Below are 24830 nucleotides of genomic sequence, written 5' to 3'. Positions count from 1 at the left end.
AACTGGCAACCTCAGCATTTCCAGGTCGATGCTTTATCCACTGCGTCACCACAGGTCAGGATTTCTGCTTGGATTTTTATTATCTCCTTTCTTCGGCAGGTTTTGGGTTGTCTTTGTTCTTCTTTTTCTAGTTCCTTAAGGTGTGAAGTTAAGTGGTTCACTTGGGCTCTCTCTTGTTTGTTCATATATGCCTGAAGTGATATGAACTTCCCTCTTATCACTGCTTTTGCAGCATCCCATAGATTCTGATATGTCGTATTGTTATTTTCATTTGTCTGTATATATCTTTTGATCTTTGCACTTATTTCTTCTTTGAGCCATTCATTTTTAAAAAGTATGTTGTTTAGTTTCCACATTTTTGTGGGACTTTTTTCCCTCTTTTTTGCAGTTGAATTCTAGTTTCAAGGCTTTATGATCAGAAAATATGCTTTTACAACTTCAATTTTTCTGAATTTGCTGATTATGTTTTTGTGGCCCAACATATGCTCAATTCTTGAGATTGATCCATGTACACTGGAGAAAAATGTATACTCAGTCACTTTGGGATGAAATGTCCTGCAGATGTCTATCATATCCAGGTGCTCTAGTGTTTTGTTTAAGGCCACTATATCTTTGTTGATTCTCTGTTTGGATGACCGATCTAGAACCGTCAGTGGTGTATTGAGGTCTTCAAGTATGATTGTATTTTTGTCAGTTTTTGTTTTAAGGTCAATAAGTCTTATTATTGACCTTATATATTTTGGTGCTGTTTTATATATTTTGGTGCTCCTTGGTTTGGTGCATATATATTAAGAATTGTTATGTCTTTTGATTCAGTGTCCCTTAGCTATTATGAAATGGCCATTTTTGTCTCTGAGTATTTTTGCTGTCTTGTAGTCAGCATTATCAGATATGAGTATTGCTACGCCTGCTTTTTTTTGGATGTTATTTGCTTGGAGTATTGTTTTCCAGCCTTTCACTTTGAATTTGTTTTTATCCTTGTTACTTAGATGAGTTTCTTGTAGGCAGCATACAGTTGGATTTTCTTTTTTAATCCATTCTGCTACTCGGTGCCTTTTTATTGGTGAGTTTAATCCATTTACATTTAGTGTAATTATTGACACTTGTGAGTTCCCTATTGCCATTTGATAGATTGCTTTCTGTTAGGTTTGTGTCTTGTTTGATCCTTCTCTTTCGTTTTTCTATCTTTTGTTTTTATTTGATTGTATTCCATACATGTTTCCTCTGTTGCTATCTTCTTTAACTCATGTGCTTCTGTGGTGGTTTTTTCAATGGTGGTTACCTTTAAGTAATGAAAGGGTTCCTACCCTGTTCATTGTAGCGCACTATTTTGTGAGTACTTTTGCACTCCATCGTCCTTTGCTACTGTTGATCTCCATCCTCTCCCCCCCTTTCTTTTTGTTGTTGTCACAGTTTAAATTTGGTTTTATTGTGTTCTTCTTGAAACTTTTACTTGTGGCTCTGTTTTTTTTTTTTTGTTCTTTGTATCTGATTGGAGAACCCCCTTTAGTGATTCCTGGAGTGGGGGTTTTCTGATGATAAATTCCCTCATCTTTTCTGTATCTGTGAATGTTTTTATTTCTCCTTCATATTTGAAGGATAGCTTTGATGGGTATAGTATTCATGGCTGAAAGTTCCTCTCTTTCAGGACTTTAAATATTGGGGTCCACTCTCTTCTAGCTTGTAGAGTTTCTGCTGAGAAATCTGATGATAATCTAATGGGCCTTCCTTTATATGTTGTATTCTTCTTTTCCCTGGCTGCCTTAAGAATTTTTTCTTTGCCGTTGGTTTGTGCCAATTTCATTATGATGTGCCTTGCAGTAGGTTTGTTGGGGTTAAGAAAACTCGGAGTTCTGTTTGCTTCTTGAATTTGAGGGTTTAGTTCTTTCCACAGGCTTGGGAAGTTCTCATCTATTATTTGTTTGAGTATGTTCTCCATTCCATTTTCTCTCTCTTCTCCCTCTGATATACCTATTATTCTTATGTTATTCTTTCTGATGGAGTCAGATAATTCCTGTAGGGCTATCTCACTTTTTAAAATTTTTGAGTCTTTCTTCTTCTCTCTGTTGTGCTTCAAGTTGCTTGTCTTCTATTTCACTAATCCTACCTTCTATCTGGCCTGTTCTATGAGCTAAGCTTGTTACTTTGTTTTTCAGCTCATGAATTGAGTTTTTCATCTCTGTTTGATTTGTTTTTATAGTTTCCATTTCCTTGGAAATATATCTTTTGTGTTCATTGAGTTGTTTTCTGAGCTCCCTAAATTGCCTTTCTGTGTTTTCTTGTATATCTCTGAGTATTTTTAGGATTTCTATTTTAAATTCCCTGTTGTTTAACTCCAAGGTTTCCAATATATTAAATTTTTTCTCCATAGATTTTTCCTCATCTATCTGTGTTACCTCTCTTTCTTTTGTATCCATGATATTCGATTTTCTCTTCCTTAGTGGCATCTGAGGGTGGTTTTGTTGATAGTATTAATGAAATTTAATAAAGAATAAAAAGTAAAAATATAAAAATAAAAAATCAGAAAGAGTTGTTTTTTTAAAAAATTAATAATTAAATAAAGAAAAATAAAATAAATAAAAATTTAAAAAAAGGAAATTATTTCCCCCACACCTTTTTTCCTCTCCTCTCCTCTCCCCCTTTTTTTGAGAAAATCTTGTGGTGAACTGTGAATTATTTTGTACTAAATAGAACAAACAATGCCTGTAATGGAGGGCCTGAGTTGGGGAAAAGTAATAAAGGGGCAAAAAACAAAAAACAAACAAAGAAAAAAAAAAGGGGCGGTATGGACCCACAAAAAGAAAATATGAAAATTATTGGGGTCAATAATAAAATGATTTGCTTTTAGGTGTTGGTTGACTAAGAGTTATGATGAGAGGAATAAGAGGGAAACAGGAAAATGGGGGGACAAATTAAAAAGTTACTATTGTATTTAGTGGAACAAGAACTACATAAAATGGAGAGCCAGGGATGGGAGCACTGCTAGTGAGTTAAAAAGGTGAAGTAAAAAACCCCCAAAATGCCACAAACATAAGTTTGAGTCCTAGATAAGATAATTTGTTTGTTATTGAGGTTTGAATGAGAGGATACGTAAAGGAGAAAGGAAGAAACTAATATAGAGGGAGAAAAGAAAGAGAGAGAGAGGAAAAAAAAGAGGGAACCACTAAAAGAAGAAAAAAGAAAAAAGAGGAGAGAGAGAGTTAAGGGTTTTGGAGTGCAACCCTCTTAGAGAGAAAGGAAGAGGAAAGAAAAGATAATGGGAGATGTAACTCTTATGGGTAGTGTAGTTCAAGGAGAGGAGATAGTAAGACCAGCAGAGTTAAATGACCAAATTGGAGGAGGAAAAATAAAATTAAGAATGAAGATAAGAGAATCAAACAAACAAATATAATAAAATGGGATAGGTTATAAATCTGCGGGTTATTCTTGATTTTGAGAGGTTATCTTCTTGCTTTTTCTTTTCTCTCCCTCTTCCTGGTCGGTGACTCTTTACCCCGGGTTCTGCCCCTTTGGCACGCTCAGGTAGAGGTTTGCAGTTGATAAGTCTCTATGGTGATGTCATGTATTGTGCTTTAGTCTCGTTGGCAGTCGAGGCTCATTAGCATTTATAGGCTCCGACAGTGAGAGAGTCTGTGTTCCTGGAGCCTCTCTCCTAGTCTTTCCTTCCTCAATTTGTAGCCTGATAATCTAGCTATGGGGTTGTTGCTGCCTCTGCCTGGATAGTAAGAGGCTCAAAGAGCTGGCAACTCCCCACTCTATTTCCACTCAGCACAGGGCTCTGGGTAAGGCTCTATCAATCAGAGCTGCTAGCATAATCAGGCGGGGCTTCCACCCACTCAAAGACCTCTGGCTCTGCCACTCTGTCCAGTAACACGAGCGGGCGCCCACTCCCGGGTTGCTTGGAAGAAACTCTTGCTCACTATCTGCGCACGCAGACCAGGATATCAGGCCGGCAGTCTCACACTCTGAGTGAAACCCCCAACCGCATGGAAAAGTTCCAGCATTGGAATTGGCTCTCGCTCTGTCCCCGTGCGCGGCTTTTGCAGGGTGCTGGGGGAGCCTGGAGATTCCGCTTTTGGCCCACACAAAGGCCCCTGACTCTCCCCCTCTGTGGGATAACATGGGTGCGCACTGCCAAGGCACTCGGAGGAATCTCTCGCTCCCTATCTGTGCGCACAGACCAGGATATCAGGGCGGGTGCCTCACCCTCTGAGTGAAACCCCCACCCGCACGGAAAAGTTCCAGCGTTGGAATTGGCTCTCACTCCCTCCCCGTGCGCGGCTTTTTCAGGGCACTGAGGCGGCCCGAGATTCCGCTTTTGGCCCACACAGAGGCCTCTGACTCTGCCCCTCTGTGGGATAACACGGGCGCCCACTCCTGAGGTGCTGGGAGGAGACTCTTGCCCATTCTCTGTGCACGCCAACCAGGACATCAGGCCAGCCACCTCACCCTCTGAGTGAAACCTCCGCCCGCACGGAAAAGTTCCAGCATTGGAATTGGCTCTCGCTCCCTCCCCGTGTGCAGCTTTTTCAGGGTGCTGGGGCAGCCCGAAGATTCCGCACACAAAGGCCCCTGACTCTGCCTCTCTGTGGGGTAACACGAGTGCCCACTGCTAAGGCACTCGGAGGAATCTCTCTCCCACTATTTGCGCGCGCCGACCCAGAAATCAGGGAAAATGGCTGCCCCACTTGTCTTTCTTTGTCTGGTTTTGGCGCGAGTGCTAGCTTGTATTGACTGGGTTGCCACAGGCACAGTTTTTCCGCGGCTTGGATCTTCATGCCACAGCCTTATTCGGCCATTTGTGCCATGGCCTGGATCTATTCACCCCCTTTGCCTGCCTTAGTTTCTATATTCTCAGTTCCCAGTGAAAACAGCCCTGTTTAGGTTAGTGAGGAAGGCGGAGCATTTCTTACTCCCTATTTCCTTCGGGGTTTGATTATATATTTAGGCAATTTTTCACTCGACCATACCTTTGCATGTATTGTGAAACATCCTGAGGCTCCAAGGATAGGTTTTTCTGTTTCTGGTTGAAGATCTTGTTGAGTTTTGGGGGAGATTTATCGGTATCGCTTCCTACCATGCCATTACTCTGACATCCTCTGATTCATTGTATCTTTTTTGATTTTCTTTAAAAATGCTTTGTAGTTTTCATTATATAGGTCCTCTACATTCTTTGTTATGTTTATTTCTATGTATTTTATTTTTTAGTTGCAACCATGAAGCGAATTATTTTTTCAGTTCATTTTCTAATGTTTCATTGTTGGCATATAGGAAGGCAATGCACTTTTGTATACTAATTTTGTATCCTGCAACCTTACTGTATTGATTTATTGTTTCTAGTCATCTTTTTGTGAAGTCTTTGAAGTTTTTGATGTATAGCATTATATCATCTAAAGAAAGTGAAACCTTTATTTTTTCTTTTCCAATATAAATGCCTTTTATTTCTTTTTCTTGTCTGATTGCTCTGGCTATAACTTTCAGCACCACGTTAAATAAGAGTGGAGAGAGTGGACAACCTTGTCTTGTTCCTGATTTAAGGGGAAAAGTCCTCAGTTTTATGCCATTTAATATGATGTTACCTGATGGGTTATCATATATGGCCTTTATCATGTTGAGATATTTTCCTTTTCTACCCATTTTGTTGAGTGTTTTAAACATAAAATTGTGTTGTATTTTATCAAATGCCTTTTCTGCAACCATTGATAAGATCATGTGGTTTTTGTTCTTTGTTGATATGGTGTATTACGTTAACCATTTCAGGTATGTTGAACCATCCTTGTGATTCTGGGATGAATTCCACTTGATCATGATGTATTATTTTGTTAATGTATTGTTGTATTCGATTTGCTAATATTTTGTTTAGTATTTTAGCATCTGTATTCATTAAAGATATTGGTCTGTAGTGTTTTTTGGTGTGTGTGTTGTTCTTGCCAAGTTTCAGTATGAAGTTTATGTTGGCCTCATAAAATGTATTTAGAAGTATTGCTTCTTCTTCAATTTTTAAAAAGACTTTGAGTAGAATAGGAACCAAGTCTTCTTTGAATGTTTGATAGAATTCACTAGTATAGCCGTCTGGCCCTGGACTTTTATTTTGGGGGAGGTTTTTAATAGTTTTTTCTATTTCCTCCTTGCTTATGGTTCTGTTGAGGCTTTCTGCTTCTTCCTGACTCAGTCTAGAAAGATTGCATTGTTCTAGGAATTTATCCATTTCTCCTATTGTTAAATTTCGTGGCATATAGTTTTTCATAGTATTCAACAATAATTCTTTGTATATCTATGCTATCTGTGGTGATTTCTCCTCTCTTATTTTGGATTTTGTTTATGAGTTCTTTCTCTTTTTTCCTTGGTGAGTTTTGCCAAGGGTTTGTTAATTTTGTTGATCTTTTCAAAGAACCAGCTCCTTGTTTTATTAATCTTTTTTATAGCTTTTCTGTTCTTTATTTCATTTATTTCTGCTCTGATTTTTATTTTTTTTCTTCTGCTGGTTTTGAGTTTTCTTTGTTCTTCTTTTTCTGGTTCCTTAAGATGGAAAGTTAAGTGGTTTACTTGGGCTCTCTCTTTTTTGTCATATAGGCCTGTAGTGTTATGAAATTCCCTATTATTACTGTTTTTCCTTCATCCCAGAGATTCTGATATGTCATATTGTTATTTTCATTTGTTTGTATGTTTCTTTTGATCTCTGTGCTTATTTCTTCTTTGACCCCACTCATTTTTTAAAAGTGTGTTTTTTAGTTTCCACATTTTTGTGCGTTTTATTACCTCTTTTTTGCAGTTGAATTCTAGCTTCAAAGCTTTATGATCAGAAAATATGCTTGGTATAATTTCAATTTTTCTGGAATTACTGATGTTATTTTTGTGGCCCAACATATGATCAAGTCTTGAGAATATTCCATGTACACTAGAGAAAAATGTATACTCTGGCACTTTGAGATGAAATGCCCTGTAGATGTCTACCATATCCAATTGTTCTAGTGTTTCATTTAAGGCCAATATTTCTTTTTTTTTCTTTAATTAAAATTTTATTTTTTTAATGGGGTGACATCAATAAATCAGGTTACATATATTCAAAGATCAACAAGTCCAGGTTATCTTGTCTTTCAATTATGTTGCATACCCATCACCCAAAGTCAGATTGTCCTCTGTCACCTTCTATCTAGTTTTCTTTGTGCCCCTCACCCTCCCCTTTCCCTCTCCCTTTCCCCCCTCCCCCCGTAACCACCACACTCTTATCAATGTCTCTTAGATTCACTTTTATGTCCCACCTACGTATGGAATAATGCAGTTCCTGGTTTTTTCTGAGTTACTTATTTCACTTCGTATAATGTTATCAAGATCCCACCATTTTGCTGTAAATGATCTGATGTCATCATTTCTTATGGCTGAGTAATATTCCATAGTGTATATGTGCCACATCTTCTTTATCCAGTCATCTATTGACGGGCTTTTTGGTTCTTTCCATGTCCTGGCCACTGTGAACAATGCTGCAATGAACATGGGGCTGCATGTGTCTTTACGTATCAATGTTTCTGAGTTTTTGGGGTATATACCCAGTAGAGGGATTGCTGGGTCAAAAGGTAGTTCTATTTTCAGTTTTTTGAGGAACCACCATACTTTCTTCCATAATGGTTGTACTACTTTGCATTTCCACCAACAGTGGATGAGGGTTCCTTTTTCTCCACAGCCTCTCCAACATTTGCTATTACCTATCTTGTTAATAATAGCTAATCTAACAGGTGTGAGGTGGTATCTCATTGCAGTTTTGATTTGCATTTCTCTAATAACTAAAGAAGATGAGCATCTTTTCATATATCTGTTGGCCATTTGTACTTCCTCCTGGGAGAAGTGTCTGTTCATGTCCTCTTTTCATTTTTTTATTGGATTGTTTGTTTGTTGTTGAGTTTTATGAGTTCTTTGTATATTTTGGATATTAGGCCCTTATCTGAGCTGTTGTTTGCAAATATCATTTCCCATTTAGTTGGCTTTCTGTTTATTTTGTTATCAGTTTCTCTTGCTGAGCAAAAACTTCTTAGTCTGATGTAGTCCCATTCATTAATTTTTGCCTTCACTTCTCTTGCCATTGGAGTCAAATTCATAAAATGCTCTTTAAAACCCAGGTCCATGAATTTAGTACCTATGTCTTCTTCTATGTACTTTATTGTTTCAGGTCTTATGTTTAGATCTTTGATCCATTTTGAGTTAATTTTTGTACAGGGGGACAAACTGTAGTCCAGTTTCATTCTTTTGCATGTGGCTTTCCAGTTTTCCCAGCACCATTTATTGAAGAGGCTTTCTTTTCTCCATTGTATGTTCTTGGCCCCTTTATCAAAAATTATTTGACTATATATATGTGGTTTTATTTCTGGACTTTCTATTCTGTTCCATTGGTCTGAGTGTCTATTTTTCTGCCAATACCATGCTGTTTTGATTGTCGTGGCCCTATAATATAGTTTGAAGTCAGGTATTGTAATGTCCCCAGCTTCATTCTTTTTCTTTAGGATTGCTTTGGCTATTCGGTGTTTTTTATAGTTCCATATAAATCTGATGATTTTTTGCTCTATTCCTTTAAAAAATGTCATTGGAATTTTGATGTGAATTGCATTAAATTTGTATATTGCTTTGGGTAATATAGCCATCTTGATTATATTTATTCTTCCTAACCAAGAACAAGGAATATACTTCCATCTCATTATATCTTTCTCAATTTCTCTTAACAATGGTTTATAGTTTTCATTATATAAGTCCTTTACATTCTTTGTTATGTTTATTCCTAAGTATTTTTTTTGTTGTTGTTGCAATTGTGAAGGGGATTATTCTTTTGAGTTCATTCTCAATTGTTTCATTGTTGGCATATAGAAAGGCTATTGACTTCTGTGTGTTAATTTTGTATCCTGCGACCTTACTGTATTGGCTTATTGTTTCTAGTAGTCTTTTTGTGGATTCTTTGGGGTTTTCGATGTATAGGATCATATCATCTGCAAAAAGTGATACCTTTACTTCTTCTTTTCCAATATGGATGCCTTTTATTTCTTTGTCTTGTCTGATTGCTCTGGCTATAACCTCTAGTACCACATTAAATAGGAGTGGAGAGAGTGGACAACCCTGTCTTGTTCCTAATTTCAGGGGGAAAGCCTTCAGTTTTGTGCCATTTAATATGATGTTGGCTGATGGTTTATCATATATGGCCTTTATCATGTTGAGATATTTTCCTTCTATACCCATTTTGTTGAGAGTCTTAAACATAAAATTGTGTTGTATTTTATCAAAAGCCTTTTCTGCGTCTATTGATAAGATCATGTGGTTTTTGTTCTTTGGTTTGTTGATATGGTGTATTATGTTAACCGTTTTACGTATGTTGAACCATCCTTGAGATTCTGGGATGAATCCCACTTGATCGTGATGTATTATTTTTTTAATATGTTGTTGTATTCGATTTGCTAGTATTTTGTTTAGTATTTTAGCATCTGTATTCATGAGAGATATTGGTCTGTAGTTTTCTTTGTTTGTGCCATCCTTGCCTGGTTTTGGTATGAGAGTTATGTTGGCCTCATAAAATGTGTTTGGAAGTACTGCTTCTTCTTCAATTTTTTGGAAGACTTTGAGTAGAATAGGAACCAAGTCTTCTTTGAATGTTTGATAAAATTTGCTGGTATAGCCGTCAGGTCCTGGACTTTTATTTTTGGGGAGGTTTTTAATGTTTTTTTCTATTTCATCTCTACTAATAGGTCTGTTTAGGCTTTCTGCTTCTTCTTGACTCAGTCTAGGAAGGTTGTATTGTTCTAGGAATTTATCCATTTCTTGTAGATTGTTGAATTTAGTGGCATAAAGTTTTTCATAGTATTCTACAATAATTCTTTGTATATCTATGGTGTCCGTGGTGATTTCTCCTCTTTCATTTTGGATTTTGTTTATATGGATTCTTTCTCTTTTTTCCTTGGTAAGTCTTGCCAAGGGTTTGTCAATTTTACTGATCTTTTCAAAGAACCAGCTCTTTGTTCTATTAATTTTTTCTATAGTTTTACTGTTCTCTATTTCATTTATTTCTGCTCTGATTTTTATTATCTCCTTTCTTCGGCTAGTTTTGGGTTGTTTTTGTTCTTCTTTTTCTAGTTCCTTAAGGTGTGAAGTTAAGTGGTTCACTTTGGCTGTCTCTTGTTTATTCATATATGCCTGAAGTGATATGAACTTCCCTCTTATCACTGCTTTTGCAGCATCCCATAGATTCTGATATGTCGTATTGTCATTTTCATTAGTCTGTATATATATTTTGATCTCTGCACTTATTTCTTCTTTGACCCATTCATTTTTGAAAAGTATGTTGTTTATTTTCCACATTTTTGTGGGATTTTTTTCCTCTTTTTTGCAGTTGAATTCTAGTTTCAAGGCTTTATGATCAGAAAATATGCTTTTACAACTTCAATTTTCTGAATTTGCTGATTTTGTTTTTGTGGCCCAACATATGCTCAATTCTTGAGATTAATCCATGTACACTGGAGAAAAATGTATACTCAGTCACTTTGGGATGAAATGTCCTGCAGATGTCTATCATATCCAGGTGCTCTAGTGTTTTGTTTAAGGCCACTATGTCTTTGTTGATTTTCTGTTTGGATGACCGATCTAGAGCCGTCAGCGTTGTATTGAGGTCTCCAAGTATGATTGTATTTTTGTCAGTTTTTGTTTTAAGGTCAATAAGTAGCTGTCTTATATATTTTGGTGCTCCTTGGTTTGGTGCATATAGATTAAGAATTGTTATGTCTTCTTGATTCAGTGTCCCCTTAGCCATTATGAAATGGCCATTTTTGTCTCTGAGTACTTTTGTTGTCTTGTAGTCAGCATTATCAGATATGAGTATTGCTACACCTGCTTTTTTTTGGATGTTATTTGCTTGGAGTATTGTTTTCCAGCCTTTCATTTTGAGTTTGTTTTTATCCTTGTTACTTAGATGAGTTTCCTGTAGGCAGCATACAGTTGGATTTTCTTTTTTAATCCATTCTGCTACTCTGTGCCTTTTTATTGGTGAGTTTAATCTGTTTACATTTAGTGTAATTATTGACACTTGTGAGTTCCCTATTGCCATTTTATAGATTGCTTTCTGTTAGTTTTGTGTCTTGTTTGATCCTTCTCTTTCATTTTTTTATCTTTTGTTTTTATTTGGTTGTATTCCATACATCTTTCCACTGTTGTTATCTTTTTTATCTCATGTGCTTCTGTGGTGGTTTTTTCAATGGTGGTTACCTTTAAGTAATGAAAAGGGTTCCTACCCTGTTCATTGTAGCGCACTATTTTGTGAGTACTTTTGCACTCCATCGTACTTTGCTACTGTTAATCTCCATCCTCTCACCCCTTTCTTTTTGTTGTTGTCACAGTTTAAATTTGGTTTTATTGTGTTCTTCTTGGAGCTTTTACTTCTGGCTTTATTTTTTTTTTCGTTTTTTGTATCTGATTGGAGAACCCCCTTTAGTAATTCCTGGAGTGGGGGTTTTCTGATGATAAATTCCCTCATCTTTTCTGTATCTGTGAATGTTTTTATTTCTCCTTCATATTTGAAGGATAGCTTTGATGGGTATAGTATTCATGGCTGAAAGTTCCTCTCTTTCAGGACTTTAAATATTGGGGTCCACTCTCTTCTAGCTTGTAGAGTTTCTGCTGAGAAATCTGATGATAATCTAATGGGCCTTCCTTTATATGTTGTATTCTTCTTTTCCCTGGCTGCCTTAAGAATTTTTTCTTTGCCATTGGTTTGTGCCAATTTCATTATGATGTGCCTTGGAGTAGGTTTGTTGGGGTTAAGAAAACTCGGAGTTCTGTTTGCTTCTTGAATTTGAGGCTTTAGTTCTTTCCACAGGCTTGGGAAGTTCTCATCTATTATTTGTTTGAGTATGTTCTCCATTCCATTTTCTCTCTCTTCTCCCTCTGATATACCTTTATTCTTATGTTATTCTTTCTGATGGAGTCAGATAATTCTTGTAGGGCTATCTCATTTTTTTAAATTTTTGAGTCTCTTTCTTCCTCTCTCTGTTGTGCCTCAAGTTGCTTGTCTTCTATTTCAGTAATCCTCTCTTCTATCTGGCCTGTTCTATTAGCCAAGCTTGTTACCTTGTTTTTCAGCTCATGAATTGAGTTTTTCATCTCTGTTTGATTTGTTTTTATAGTTTCAATTTCCTTGGACATATATTCTTTGTGTTCATTGAGTTGTTTTCTGAGCTCCCTAAATTGCCTTTCTGTGTTTTCTTGTATATCTCTGAGTATTTTTAGGATTTCTATCTTGAATTCTCTGTCATTTAACTCCAAGGTTTCCAATATATTAAATTTTTTCTCCATAGATTTTTCCTCTTCTATCTGTGTTACCTCTCTTTCTTTTGTATCCATGATATTTGATTTTCTCTTCCTTAATGGCATCTGAGGGCGGTTTTTTTGATAGTATTAATTAGATTTAATAAAAAATAAAAAGTTAAAAAAATAAAAAATTGAAAAAAGTTGTTTTTTTTTTAAAAAAATTAATAATGAAATAAAGAAAAATAAAATAAAATAAAAATTTAAAAAAGGAAATTATTCCCCCCCTCCTTTTTTTCTCTCCTCTCCTCTCCCTTCTTTCTTGAGAAAAATCTTGTGGTGAACTGTGAATTATATTGCATTTAATAGAACAAACAATGCCTGTAATGGAGGGCCTGAATTGGGGAAAAGTAATAAAGGGGCAAGAAAAAAAAAAGGGGTGGGTTTATGGACCCACAAAAAGCAAATAATGAAAAAATTTGGATCAAGAATAAAATGATTTGCTTTTAGGTGTTGGTTGACTAAGAGTTATGATGAGAGGAGTAAGAGGGAAACCGGAAAATGGGGGACAATTTAAAAAATTACTATTGTATTTAGTGGAATAAGAGCTTGATAAAATAAAGAGCCAGGGATGGGAGCACTGCTATTGAGTTAAAAAGGTCAAGTAAAAACCCCCCAAAATGCCACAAACATAAGTTTGAGTCCCAGATAAAATAATGTTTGTTATTGAGGTTTGAATGAGAGGAGATGTAAAGGAAAAAGGAAGAAACTAATATAGAGGGAGAAAAGAAGAGAGAAAGAGAGAAAAAAAGAGGGAACCACTAAAAGGGGAAAAAAGAAAAAAGAGGAGAGAGAGAGTTAAGGGTTTTGGAGTGCAACCCTCATAGAGAGAAAGGAAGAGGAAAGAAAAGATAATGGGAGATGTAACACTTATGGGTAGTGTAGTTCAAGGAGAGGAGAGAGTAAGACCGGTAGGGAGGTAAACGACCAAATTGGAGGAGGAAAAAAAAAAGAAAAAAGAAAAAACAATCAAGGATGAAGATAAGAGAAACAAATGAACAAATATAATAAAATGGGATAGGTTATAAAGTCTGCGGATTATTCTGATTTTGAGAGGTTATCTTCTTGCTTTTTCTTTTCTCTCCCTCTTCCTGGTCGGCGACTCTTTACCCCGGGTTCTGCCCCTTTGGCACGCTCAGGTAGAGGTTTGCAGTTGATAAGTCTCTATGGCGATGTCATGTATTGTGCTTCAGTCTCGTTGGCAGTCGAGGCTCATTAGCGTTTATAGGCTCCGACAGTGAGAGAGTCCGTGTTCCAGGAGCCTCTCTCCTAGTCTTTCCTTCCTCAACCAGCAGCCTGAGAATCCAGTTATGGGGTTGCTGCTGCCTCTGCCTGGATAGTAAGAGGCTCAAAGAGCGGGCAACTCCCCACTCTTATTTCCACTCAGCACAGGGCTCTGGGTAAGGCTCAGTCAGTCAGAGCTGCTAGCATAATCAGCCGGGGCTTTCGCCTACTCAAAGACCTCTGGCTCTGTCACTCTGTCCGGTAACACGGGTGGGCCTGCGTGCGCAGACCAGGATGTTAGACCGGAAGTCTCGCCCTCTGAGTGAAACCCCCCGCCCACACTGAAAAGTTCCAATGTTGGAATTGGCTCTCGCTCGCCCCCGTGTGCCGCTCTTTCAAGGCGCTGGGGCGGCCCATGACTCCGCCCTCGGCCCACACAAAGGCCCCCGACTCTGCCCCTCCGTGGGACAACACGGGCTCCCACTCCGGAGGTGCTGGGAGGAGTCTCCTTCCCACTCTCCGTGCGCGCAGACCAGGATGTGAGGCCGGAGTCTCGCCCTCTGAGTGAAACCTCCCGCCCGCACTGAAAAGTTCCAGTGTTGGAATTAGCTCTCACTTCCTCCCCGTGTGCATCTCTCCCAGGGCGCTGGGGCAGCCCGGAGGCTTTCGGCCCACACAAAGGCCTCTGACTCTGCCTCTCTGTGGAGTAACACAGGCACACCCTCCGGGGGCTTTGGAAGGAATCTCTCGCCCACTATGCGCCTACCAGGGGATCAGGTAAAATGGCTGCGCCGCTTGTCTTTCTTTTCTGGGTTTGGCGCGAGTGTTAGCTGTATTGCCCAGGTTATCACAGGAACAGTTTTTCCTTGGCTTAGATCTCCGTGCCACAGCCTGGTTCGGCTGTTTGTGCCGCGGCCTGGATCTATTCACCCCCCTTTGCCCACCTTAGTTTCTCTATTCTCAGTTTCCAGTGAAAATCGCCCTGTTTAGGTTAGTGAGGAAGGTGGAGCATTTCTTACTCCCTATTTCCTTCGGGGTTTGGTTATATATTTAGCCAATTTTTCACTCGATCCTACCTTTGGGTGTACTGAAAAACATCTGGAGGCTCCAAGGATAGGTTTTTCTGTTTCTGGTTGAAGATCTTGTTGAGGTTTGGGAGAGATTTATCGGTATCGCTTCCTACTCTGCCATTACTCTGACGTCATCTAAGGCCAATATTTCTTTATTGATTTTCTGTTTGGATGAATGATCTAGAGCTGTCAGCAGTGTATTGAGGTCTCCCAGTATGATTGTATTTTTGTCAGTTTTTGTTTTCAGGTCAATAAGTATCTGTCTTATATATTTTGGTGCTCCTTGGTTAGGGGCATATATATTAAGAATTTTTATGTCTTCTTGATTCAGTGTCCCCTTAGCCATTATGAAATGACCTTTTTTGTTTCTGATTACCTTTGCTGTCTTGTAGTCAGCATTGTTAAATATGAGTATTGCTACACCTGCTTTTTTTTGGATGTTATTTGCTTGGAGTATTGTTTACCAGCCTTTCACTTTGAATTTGTTTTTATCCTTGTTGCTTAGATATGTTTCTTGTAGGCAGCATACAGTTGGATTTTCTTTTTTAATCCTTTCTGCTACTCTGTCTTTTCATTGGTGAGCTCAATCCATTTACATTTAGTGTAATTATTGACACTTGTGGGTTCCCTATTGCCATTTTATAAAGTGGTTTCTGTTAGTTTTGTATCTTATTTGATTCTTCTCTTTTGTTTTTCTATCATTTGTTTTTGTTTGGTTGTAATCCATACTTCTTTCCTCTCTTACTTCTTTTTTCAAGTCATGTGCTTCCATGCTGGTATTTTCAGGGGTGGTTACCATTAATTAATGGAAAAGATATCTAACATGTTCATTGTAGTACATTATCTCATGGGTGCTTCTGCACTCCATCCTTTTCTGCTAGTGTTAATCTTTGTCTTCTCCCCTTTTTTTGTTGTTTTTGTTCTCACAGTTTAAATTTGATTTAATTGTGTTTTTGGTGGAGATTTTACTTGTGGTTTTGTTTGGGTTTGTTCTTTGTATCTGGTTGGAAAACCCTCTTTAGTATTTCCTGAAGTGGAGGTTTTCTGGTGAAAACTTTCCTTCATCTTTTCTGTATCTCTGAATGTTTTTGTTTCTTCTTCATATTTGAAAGATAGCTTTGATGGGTATAGTATTCTAACCAACTTTTAAAGATGTTCCTCTCTTTCAGAACTTTAAATATTGGGGTCCACTCTCGTCTATCTTGTAGAGTTTCTGCTGAGAAATCTGATGATAATCTAATAGGCCTTCCCTTATATATTGTATTCTTCTTTTCCCTGGCTGCCTTGAGAATTTTTTTTTGTCATTGGTTTGTACCAATTTCATTATGATTTGCCTTGGAGTAGGTTTGTTATGGTTAAGATAACTCATTGTTCTGTTTGCTTCTTGAATTCGAGGCTTTAGTTCTTTCCATAGGCTTGGGAATTTCTTGTCTATTATTTGTTTCAATATGTTCTCTATTCCATTTTCTCTCACTTCTCCTTCTGATATACCTATTATTCTTATGTTGCTCTTTTTGACGGAGTCAATCAATTCCTCTAGGGCTTTTTCATTTTTTTAAAAAATTGTGAGTCTCTCTCCTCTTCTCTCTGTTTTGCTTCTAGTTGCCTGTCTTCTATGTCACTAATTTTCTCTTCTATCTGGCCTGTTCTATTAGCTAAGCTTGTTACCTTGTTTTTCAGTTCATGAATTGAGTTTTTCATCTCTGTTTGATTCATTTTTATAGTTTCAATTTCCTTGGTAATATATTCTTTCTGTTCTTTGAGTTGTTTTTTGAGGTCCCTAAATTGTCTTTCTGTGCTTTTTTTGTATATCTCTGAGTATTTTTATTTTAAATTTTCTGTCATTTAACTCCAAGGTTTTCAATCTATTAAAACTTTTTTCTGTAGATTTTTCCTCATCTATCTGTGTTACAGCTCTGTCTTTTGTATCTATGATATTTGATTTCCTTTTCTTTAATGGCATCTGAGGGTGGTTTTGTTAATAACATTAATAAAGAATAAAAAGTTTTTTTTAAAAATTATTTTTTGAGAAAATACCGTGAAAAACTGGAATTATATTTTGCTAAATTAAACAAAAACAACCTAGAACTGAGGGCCTGAGTTGGGGAGAAGTGAGAAAGGGGCAAAAACGAGGTAAGGACCCACAAAATGCTATAAGAAACAAATTTGGGTCAACAATAAAATAATTTGCTTGTAAATGGCAGTTGAATGAGAGAGATAGTGAAAGAGAAAAGAAGAAAACAAGAAAAAGAAAAAAATACTATTGTATTAAGTGGAACAAAAACTACTTAGAATGGAGAGCCAGGGTTTGGGGAAATGCTAATGAGTTAAAAAGTGAAGTAAAAAGCACACAAAATGCCACAAAGAAAAAATTTGAATCCAAAATAAAATAATTTGTGAGTGAGGATCGAACGAGAGGAAAAGTGAAAGAGAAAAGAAGAAACCAAAAGAGAGAGAAAAAAGAAAAAAATTGAGAAAAGGAAAGAAAGAAAAAAAATGGGAGAGAGTTAAGGTTTTTGGAGTGTAACCGTCATAGAGAGAAAGAGAAAACAAAGAATGGGAAATGTAACACCTATGGGTAATGAAGTTCAAGATAAAAAGAAAATAAGATAAAAAGAGGATAAAAAGATTAAGGTGGAATAAAAAATTTAAAAAAATGAGAGAAAATAAAAAGTGGAAAAAATTATAAGGGCTGTGGAATATTCTTGATTTTGAGAGGTTATGTTCTTCCTTTTTCCTTCTCTCTCTTTTTGGTCGGTGGCACTGTAAACCAGGCTCTGCCCCTGTGGCACACTTAGGTAGAGATTTGCAGTTGATGTGTTGCTATGGCAATGACATATACTAGTCCTCAGTCTTTTTTTTTTTTTTTTTTTGTATTTTTCTGAACCTGGAAACGGGAGGCAGTCAGACAGACTCCCACATGCGCCCGACCGGGATCCACCCGGCACGCGAACCAGGGGGCGATGCTCTGCCCATCAGGAGTGTCGCTCTGTCATGACCAGAGCCACTCTAGCGCCTGGGGCAGAGGCCAAGAGCCATCCCCAGCGCTCAAGCCATCTTTTGCTCCAATGGAGCCTCGACTGCGGGAGGGGAAGAGAGAGACAGAGAGGAAGGAGAGGGGGAGGGGTGGAGAAGCAAATGGGTGCCTCTCCTGTGTGCCCTGGCTGGGAATCAAACCCAGGACTTCCGCATGCCAGGCTGATGCTCTACCACTGAGCCAACCGTCTAGGGCCACTAGGCCTCAGTCTTGTTGGTAGTTGGGGCTTGTTAGCATTTGCAGGCTCCAACAATGGGAGAGTCCATTTTCCCGGAGCCTCTCTCCAAGACTCTCCTTCCTGAACCATCAGCCTGGTGACCCAGCTGTGAAGTTGTTCCTGCCACTTCCTGGAGAGTAAGAGGCCCTAAGACAGTGGTTCTCAACTTTCTAATGCCGTGACCCTGCAATACAGTTCCTCATGTTGCAGTGACCCCAAACCAAAAAATAATTTTGGTGGCTACTTCATAACTATAATTTTGCTACAGTTATGATTTGGAATGTAAATACCTGATATGCATTATGTATTTTCCGATGGCTTTAGGCGATCCTGCTGGGGTCGCGACCCACAGGTTGAGAACCGCTGCCCTAAGAGCTGCCAAATCCTCGTGCTATCCCCACTCAATGCAGGGCTCTGGGTAAGGCTTCGCCAGCCAGAGCCACTAGTGTAATCAGGCAGGACTGGAAGCCAATTGCTCTCAAGATGTCTTCCTATGAGCCTCCAGGCATGTCTAGTATGCCTCAGCACTCTGCGGGACCACTCTCCCCAGGCTTTTTGCACTTTGTAACTTGTATTGGCTTGCAGGAAGATGCCCTAGTCACTGCCTGCAGAAAAGGAGGTCTTAAAAGCTGTCAAGTCCCTCCTCCAGGTCCTTTTAGATCACAGCCCTGAGTATGAAAGCTCTGCTGACCAGAGCCACCAACTTAAGCAGGTAGGGGGGCGAATTGACTTTTGTTCAGGCTCCTTTCTAAGGTTCCCTGGGTATGTCTAGTTAAATTTGCCTTAGCATTCTGTGGGACTGCTCTCTGCAGGCTTCTCCCTTGTTAAGGAGCCTACAGCCTAGCCTGCCCAACTTCTGCAGTGTTGTTTGAGGTCTGTTCCATAGGATTGTGTTTTTTACTCTGAATTGGCTGACAGGAAGTTGCCCCAGCCACTGTGTGTAGAGCAAGAGGCCCTAAAAAATATCACGTCTCTTCATTGGGTTCTCTTAGATCACAGACCTGAGAAAGAAGACCTTGTCACCCAGAGCCGCTGCTGGCGTAAGCCAGCTGGGCAGTAAGCAGACTACGTGTTAAGCTAATTTCAGTGATTGGATCCACGGATCTGCTCAGAGACTGTCTGCAAGCTGCCTGCGTGCCCCTCCCCCTAGCACTTCTGTATTTTTCTTCCCAGGTAATGTGCCTTGTTAGCCTGTATGGCTGGTGGAGGTGCCCACCTGGAGAGATCCAGGCATAGGGAAGCCAGATTTCATGCACTCCCCGCGCGCAGGGATCCCACCAAGATTCTGGTCGCAACCCACGCAAAAGACCACTGCTGACAATCTCTGACCCTGCCCTTCAGACTGGGAACATGGGCGCCCATGCCCGGGGCACTAGGAGGAATCACTTGGACACTGTCTGTGCTCGCCAACCAGGATATCGGGAGTAAACAAGGCAACTGTTTGCCCACCTTTGCTGGGGTCTGCCACTGGCATTAGCTCCGTGCTCCATGTGGGATGAGCTGCAGGCACACTCTCTCCTCTGAATGAACATCTCCACCCTAGCCCAGCTTTTTCCATTCCCCCAACCCTCGCTTTCTCAGTTCTAAGTGAAAGCAGCCCTTGCTCAGGTCAGTGAGGAAGGTGGAGTGCTCCATTCTCCATCTTATTTCCTTCAGAATAGGTTATATATTTAGCTACCATTTGGCCTAATTGTACCTTTGTTTGGTGTATATGTATTTCAGATTCTCCTGGGATTGTTTTTCTGTCTCTATTTGAATTTGTTGAAATTTCAAGGAGAGGTACCGGGAGCCCTCCTCATGGTGCCATTTCTCTGACGTCACCTGATATTTCTCCTTTTTTCTTAACAAGTCTGTTTTCTTAATTCCACACCATTCTCCCTCAAGACCCAGAATTATGAGCGGTGCTGGTCCGCAGCAGTGTGGGTTCATTTCTGGGTACTCTGTTCTGTTCCATTAATCTATATGCCTATTCTTATGCCAGTACCAAGCTGTTTTGAGTACAATGGGCTTGTAGTATAACTGGATATCAGGAAGTGTGATACCTCCCACTTTATTCTTCTTTTTCAAGATCGCTGAGGCTATTTGTGTTCTTTTTTGGTTCCATATAAATTTTTGGAAATATGTGTTCTGTATCTTTAAAGTATGTCATTGGTATTTTAATAGGAATTGCATTAAAATTATGGATTGCTTTGCATTATATAGAACTTTTAATGATGTTTATCCTTCCTATCCACGGACATGGTATATGCTTCATTGTTTGTATCTTCTTTGATTTCTTTTATTAATGTTTTATAATTTTCTGAGTACAAGTTTTTTACATCCTTGGTTAAGTTTACTCCTAGGTACATTATTATTTTGTTTTTGCAATAGTGAAGGGGATTGTTTCCTTAATTTCTTTTTCAGACAGTTTATTGTTGGTGTATGAAAATGCCACTGATTTCTGAATATTAATTTTATATCCTGCCACCTTGCCAAATTCATCAGGTCTAGTAATTTTTTGACTGAGACTTTAGAGCTTTCTGTGTACAGTATAATGTCATTAACAAATAATGATAGTTTTACTTCTTCTTTTCCAATTTGGATGCCTTTTATTTTATTTTTCTTGCCTGATTGCTGTGGCTAGGACTTCCAGAACTATGTTGAATAAGAGTGGGGAAAGGGGCACCCCTGCCTTGTTTCTGATCTTAATGGGATTGCCTTTAATTTTTGCCCATTGATTAGTATATTGGTTGTGGGTTTGTCATAGATGGCCTTTATCATGTTGAGATCTGTTCCCTGTATTCCTACTTTGCTGAGAGTTTTGATCATAAATGGATACTGGATTTTATCAAGGGCTTTTTCTACATCTATTGATATTATCATGTGATTTTTCTCTTTCCTTTTGTTTATGTGGTGAATCACATTGATTGATTTGCAAATATTGTACCAGCCTTTCCTCTCTAGAATAAATCCAACTTGATCATGATGTATGATTTTTTTTTCATGTATTGCTGGATTTGTTTTGCTAATATTTTGTTGAGAACTTTAGCATCTAAGTTCATCAGGGTTATTGGCCTATAGTTTTTTTTCTTTGTAGTGTCTTTGCCTAGTGTTGGAATGAGGATTATGCTTGCCTCATAAAAGGAGCTTGGAAGTCTTCTCTCCTTTTGATTTTTTTGAAATAGCTTGAGAAGGATAGGTGTTAGTTCTTCTTTGAACATTTGGTAAAAATTGCCTGTGAAGCCATCTGGCCCAAAACTTTTGTTTGCTGAGAGTTTTTTGATAACTGTTTCAATTTTATTTGTTGTAATTGGTCTGTTTAGGTTTTCTGATTCTTTCAGATTGAGTTTTGGAAGTTTATATGTTTCTAAAAAATTATTCATTTCACCTGGGTTGTATAATTTTTTGGCATACAGATCTATAGCATTTTCTTACAATCCTTTGTATTTCTGCAGTGACAGTTGTTACTTCTCCACTTTCATTTATCTAATTTTATTTTTTGAGTCCTCTCTCTTTTTTTCTGGATGAGTATGATTAAAGGTTCATCAACCTTGTTTACTTTTTCAAAGAACCAGCTCTTGGTTTCATTGGTATTCTGTATTTTTTTTTAGCCTCTATGTCATTTATTTCCACTATGATCTTTTTTATTTCCTTCCTTCTACTTCTTCTGGGCTGTATTTGTTGTTCTTTTTCTAGTTCTTTTAGATGCTGTGTTAAGTTGTTTATTTGAGCTTTTTCTTGCTTCTTAAGGTATGCCTGTAATGCTATGAACTTCCTTCTAGGACTGCTTTTGCTGTGTCCCTTAAAGTTTGAGTTATTGTATTTCATTTTCATTTGTTTCAAGGAAAGTTTTTATTTCTTCCTTGATCTTGTTTTTAACCCATTTGTTATTTAATAACATGCTATTTAGTCTCCAAGTGTTTGAATGTTTTGCAGTTTTTCTGTTGTAGTTGATTTCTAGTTTCATGCCATTGTGATCAGAGAAGATGCTTGATGTGATTTCAATCTTCTTAAATTTATTGAGACTCATTTTGTATCCTAACATGTGGTCTATCCTAGAGAATATACCATGAGCACTTGAAAAGAATGTATATTCTGCTGCTTTGGGGTGAAAGGTTCTGAAGATATCTACTAAGTCCAGTTGATCTAGTGCAGGGGTAGTCAACCTTTTTATACCTACCACCCACTTTTGTATCTCTGTTAGTAGTAAAATTTTCTAACCGCCTACCAATTTCACAGTAATGGTGATTTATAAAATAGAGAAGCAACTTTACTTTATAAAATTTATAAAGCAGAGTTTCAGCAAGTTAAAGCATATAATAATAATTACTTACCAAGTACTTTATGTTGGATTTTTGCTAAGTTTGGCAGAATAAATCTTTATAAAACAACTTACTATAGTTAAATCTTTTTATTTATACTTTGGTTGCTCCACTACTGCCCACCATGAAAGGTGAAACACCCACTAGTGGGTGGTAGGGACCAGATTGACTACCACTGATCTAGAGTGTCATTTAAGGCTGCTGTTTTTTTGTTGATTTTCTGTCTAAAGATTCTATTCATTGATGTTAGTGGGGTATTAAAATCCCCTGCTATTATAGTATTGCTATTGGTCTCGCCCTTTATGTCCATCAAAGTCTGCTTTATATATTTAGATATTCCTATATTAGGTGCATCTATATTTATAATGGTTATCTCTTCCTGTTGGATTACTTCCTTTATCATTATGTAGTGACCTTCTTTATCCCTTACTATATAGTCTTTGTCTTAAACTCTATTTTGTCAGATATAAGTATTGCTACCCCAGCTTTTTTTTCATTTCCATGTTCATTCCTTCACTTTCAGTCTATATGTATCTTTTCTTCTGAGGTGGGTCTCTTGTAAACAGCATATGTGCTGGTCCTGTTTTCTTATTCATGCCACTACCCTATGGTTTTTTTTGTTTTTTTTTTCGTATTTTTCTGAAGTTGGAAACCAGGAGGCAATCAGACAGATTCCCGCATGCGCCTGACTGGGATCCACCCGGCATGCCAACCAGGGGGCGATGCTCTTCCCATCTGGGGCATCACTCTGCTGCAACCAGAGCCATTCTAGTGCCTGAGGTAGAGGCCATAGAGCCATCCTCAGCACCCGGGCCAACTTTGCTCCAATGGAGCCTTGGCTGAGGGAGGGGAAGAGAGAGACAGAGAGGAAGGAGAGGGGGAGGGGTGAGAAGCAGATGGGTGCTTCTCCTTTGTGCCCTGGCTGGGAATCAAACCTGGGACTCCTGCATGCCAGGCTGATGCTCTACCACTGAGCCAACCAGCCAGGGCCTACCCTATGTCTTTTGATTGGAGCATGTAACAATTTACATTTAAGATTATTATTGATATGTACTTGTTTATTGCCATTTCATTCTTTAAGTCTACAATGCTTTTTTACTCGATTTTTTTTCCTTTTCTCTTTTTACAGTGACCCCTTAACATTTCTTGCAGTACTGGTTTGGTTGTAATGAATTTCCTGAGTTTTGGGGGGTTTCTTGGTCTGGGAATTTTCTTATTCCTTACTCAATTTTAAATGATAGCCTTGCTGGATTAAGAAATCTTCGTTGTAGGTTCTTGCTTTGCATGACTTTGAATATTTCTTGCCAATCCCTTCTGGCCTCACGTGTTTCTGTTGAGACATCAAATATCATTCTTATGGGGGCTCCTCTGTAAGTAATTAACTAATTTTCCCCAGCAGCATTTAGTATTCTTTCTTTGTCTCTTAACTTTGGCACTTTAATTATGATATGTCTTGGTGTATGCCTTTTTGGGTTCCTCTTTAATGGGACTCATTGTGCTTCTTGAACTTGTATGACTTTTTCCTTCATCAATTTAGGAAATTTTTCAGCTATGATTTCTTCAAAGAAGTTCTCTATCCTTGTTTGTTCTCTTCTCCTTCAGGAACCTGTATGATGCAGATGTTGTTTCTCTTCATGTCATCACAGAGCGCTCTTAGAGGTTCCTCTGACTTTTTGCACCTCTTTTTGCTGCTCTACTTCCATGCTTTCATTTATCTTGTCCTCTAAATCACTGATTCAATTCTCTGCTTCACTCAACCTGCTGTTAATTCCTTCTAGTGCAGTCTTCATTTCTGATATTGTATTTGTGATTTCTGACTGGTTCTTTTTTATGATTTCAATGTCCTTTTTGATGCTTGCTATCTCTTTATTTAGGTGCTCATTATGTCCATCCATTGTTGCTCTAAGATCTTTGAGCATCCTAAAAATCATTGTTTTAAACTCTGCATCTGGTAGTTTGGTTACTTCCATCTCATTCAGTAATTTTTCTGAGGATTTCTCTTTGGTTCAGTCTTATAGCCAATGCCAGTAGCATTGGCTCTAGTCCTTTTTGAGTTGGCATTAGCTATTGTTTGTAACGCACTGTGGGCTACCAGTCTGCAGCTACTGCACTGTTTGCTGTTTGTGTTTTCTGTGCCTGGGTACTATGGGTAATGCCAAATTTGTATAAGGATCAGCTTCCTCTTGCTTAGAGGTGAGAGCAGTTCCATAAAATCCCCAAGATCTGTAAGATTTGTCTCTACTTTTTAGCTTCTTTTTCTTTTGCAGCTACCTGGGCTTCCCAGAATCTTCTGTAGTAATACTGTAGTGTGGGTTCAGATTGGCCTCACCCAACTGACCCCTCTACAGGTTGTACATTTGTTGGGCTAGGGCAGCTGAGGTTGTGAATACAAAATTTATGGGACCCCCTATTTCAGGAATCTCTTGGTCAGGAGCTCAGTACGGGGAATATGGCCCCTACTACAGAGCTTGATCCTTCAACCAGTACTGGATACTCAATTTTTATTTCTCCCCAACAGAGTGAGTAGCAGGTTCAGACTGAATGTGGTTGATAATCCCCTCTGCAGAAGTTCTTTCAGCTGGTGAGACCCTGGTCTTAGGGAGGAAGACTGAGAGAGTCTTCTCCTGGGGCTGACTGTGCCTCTCCCGAAG

The sequence above is a fragment of the Saccopteryx leptura genome, chromosome 2 (genome assembly GCF_036850995.1).
Source record: "Saccopteryx leptura isolate mSacLep1 chromosome 2, mSacLep1_pri_phased_curated, whole genome shotgun sequence".
Lineage (NCBI taxonomy): Eukaryota > Metazoa > Chordata > Mammalia > Chiroptera > Emballonuridae > Saccopteryx > Saccopteryx leptura.
Note: the sequence above shows the minus strand (reverse complement) of the source record.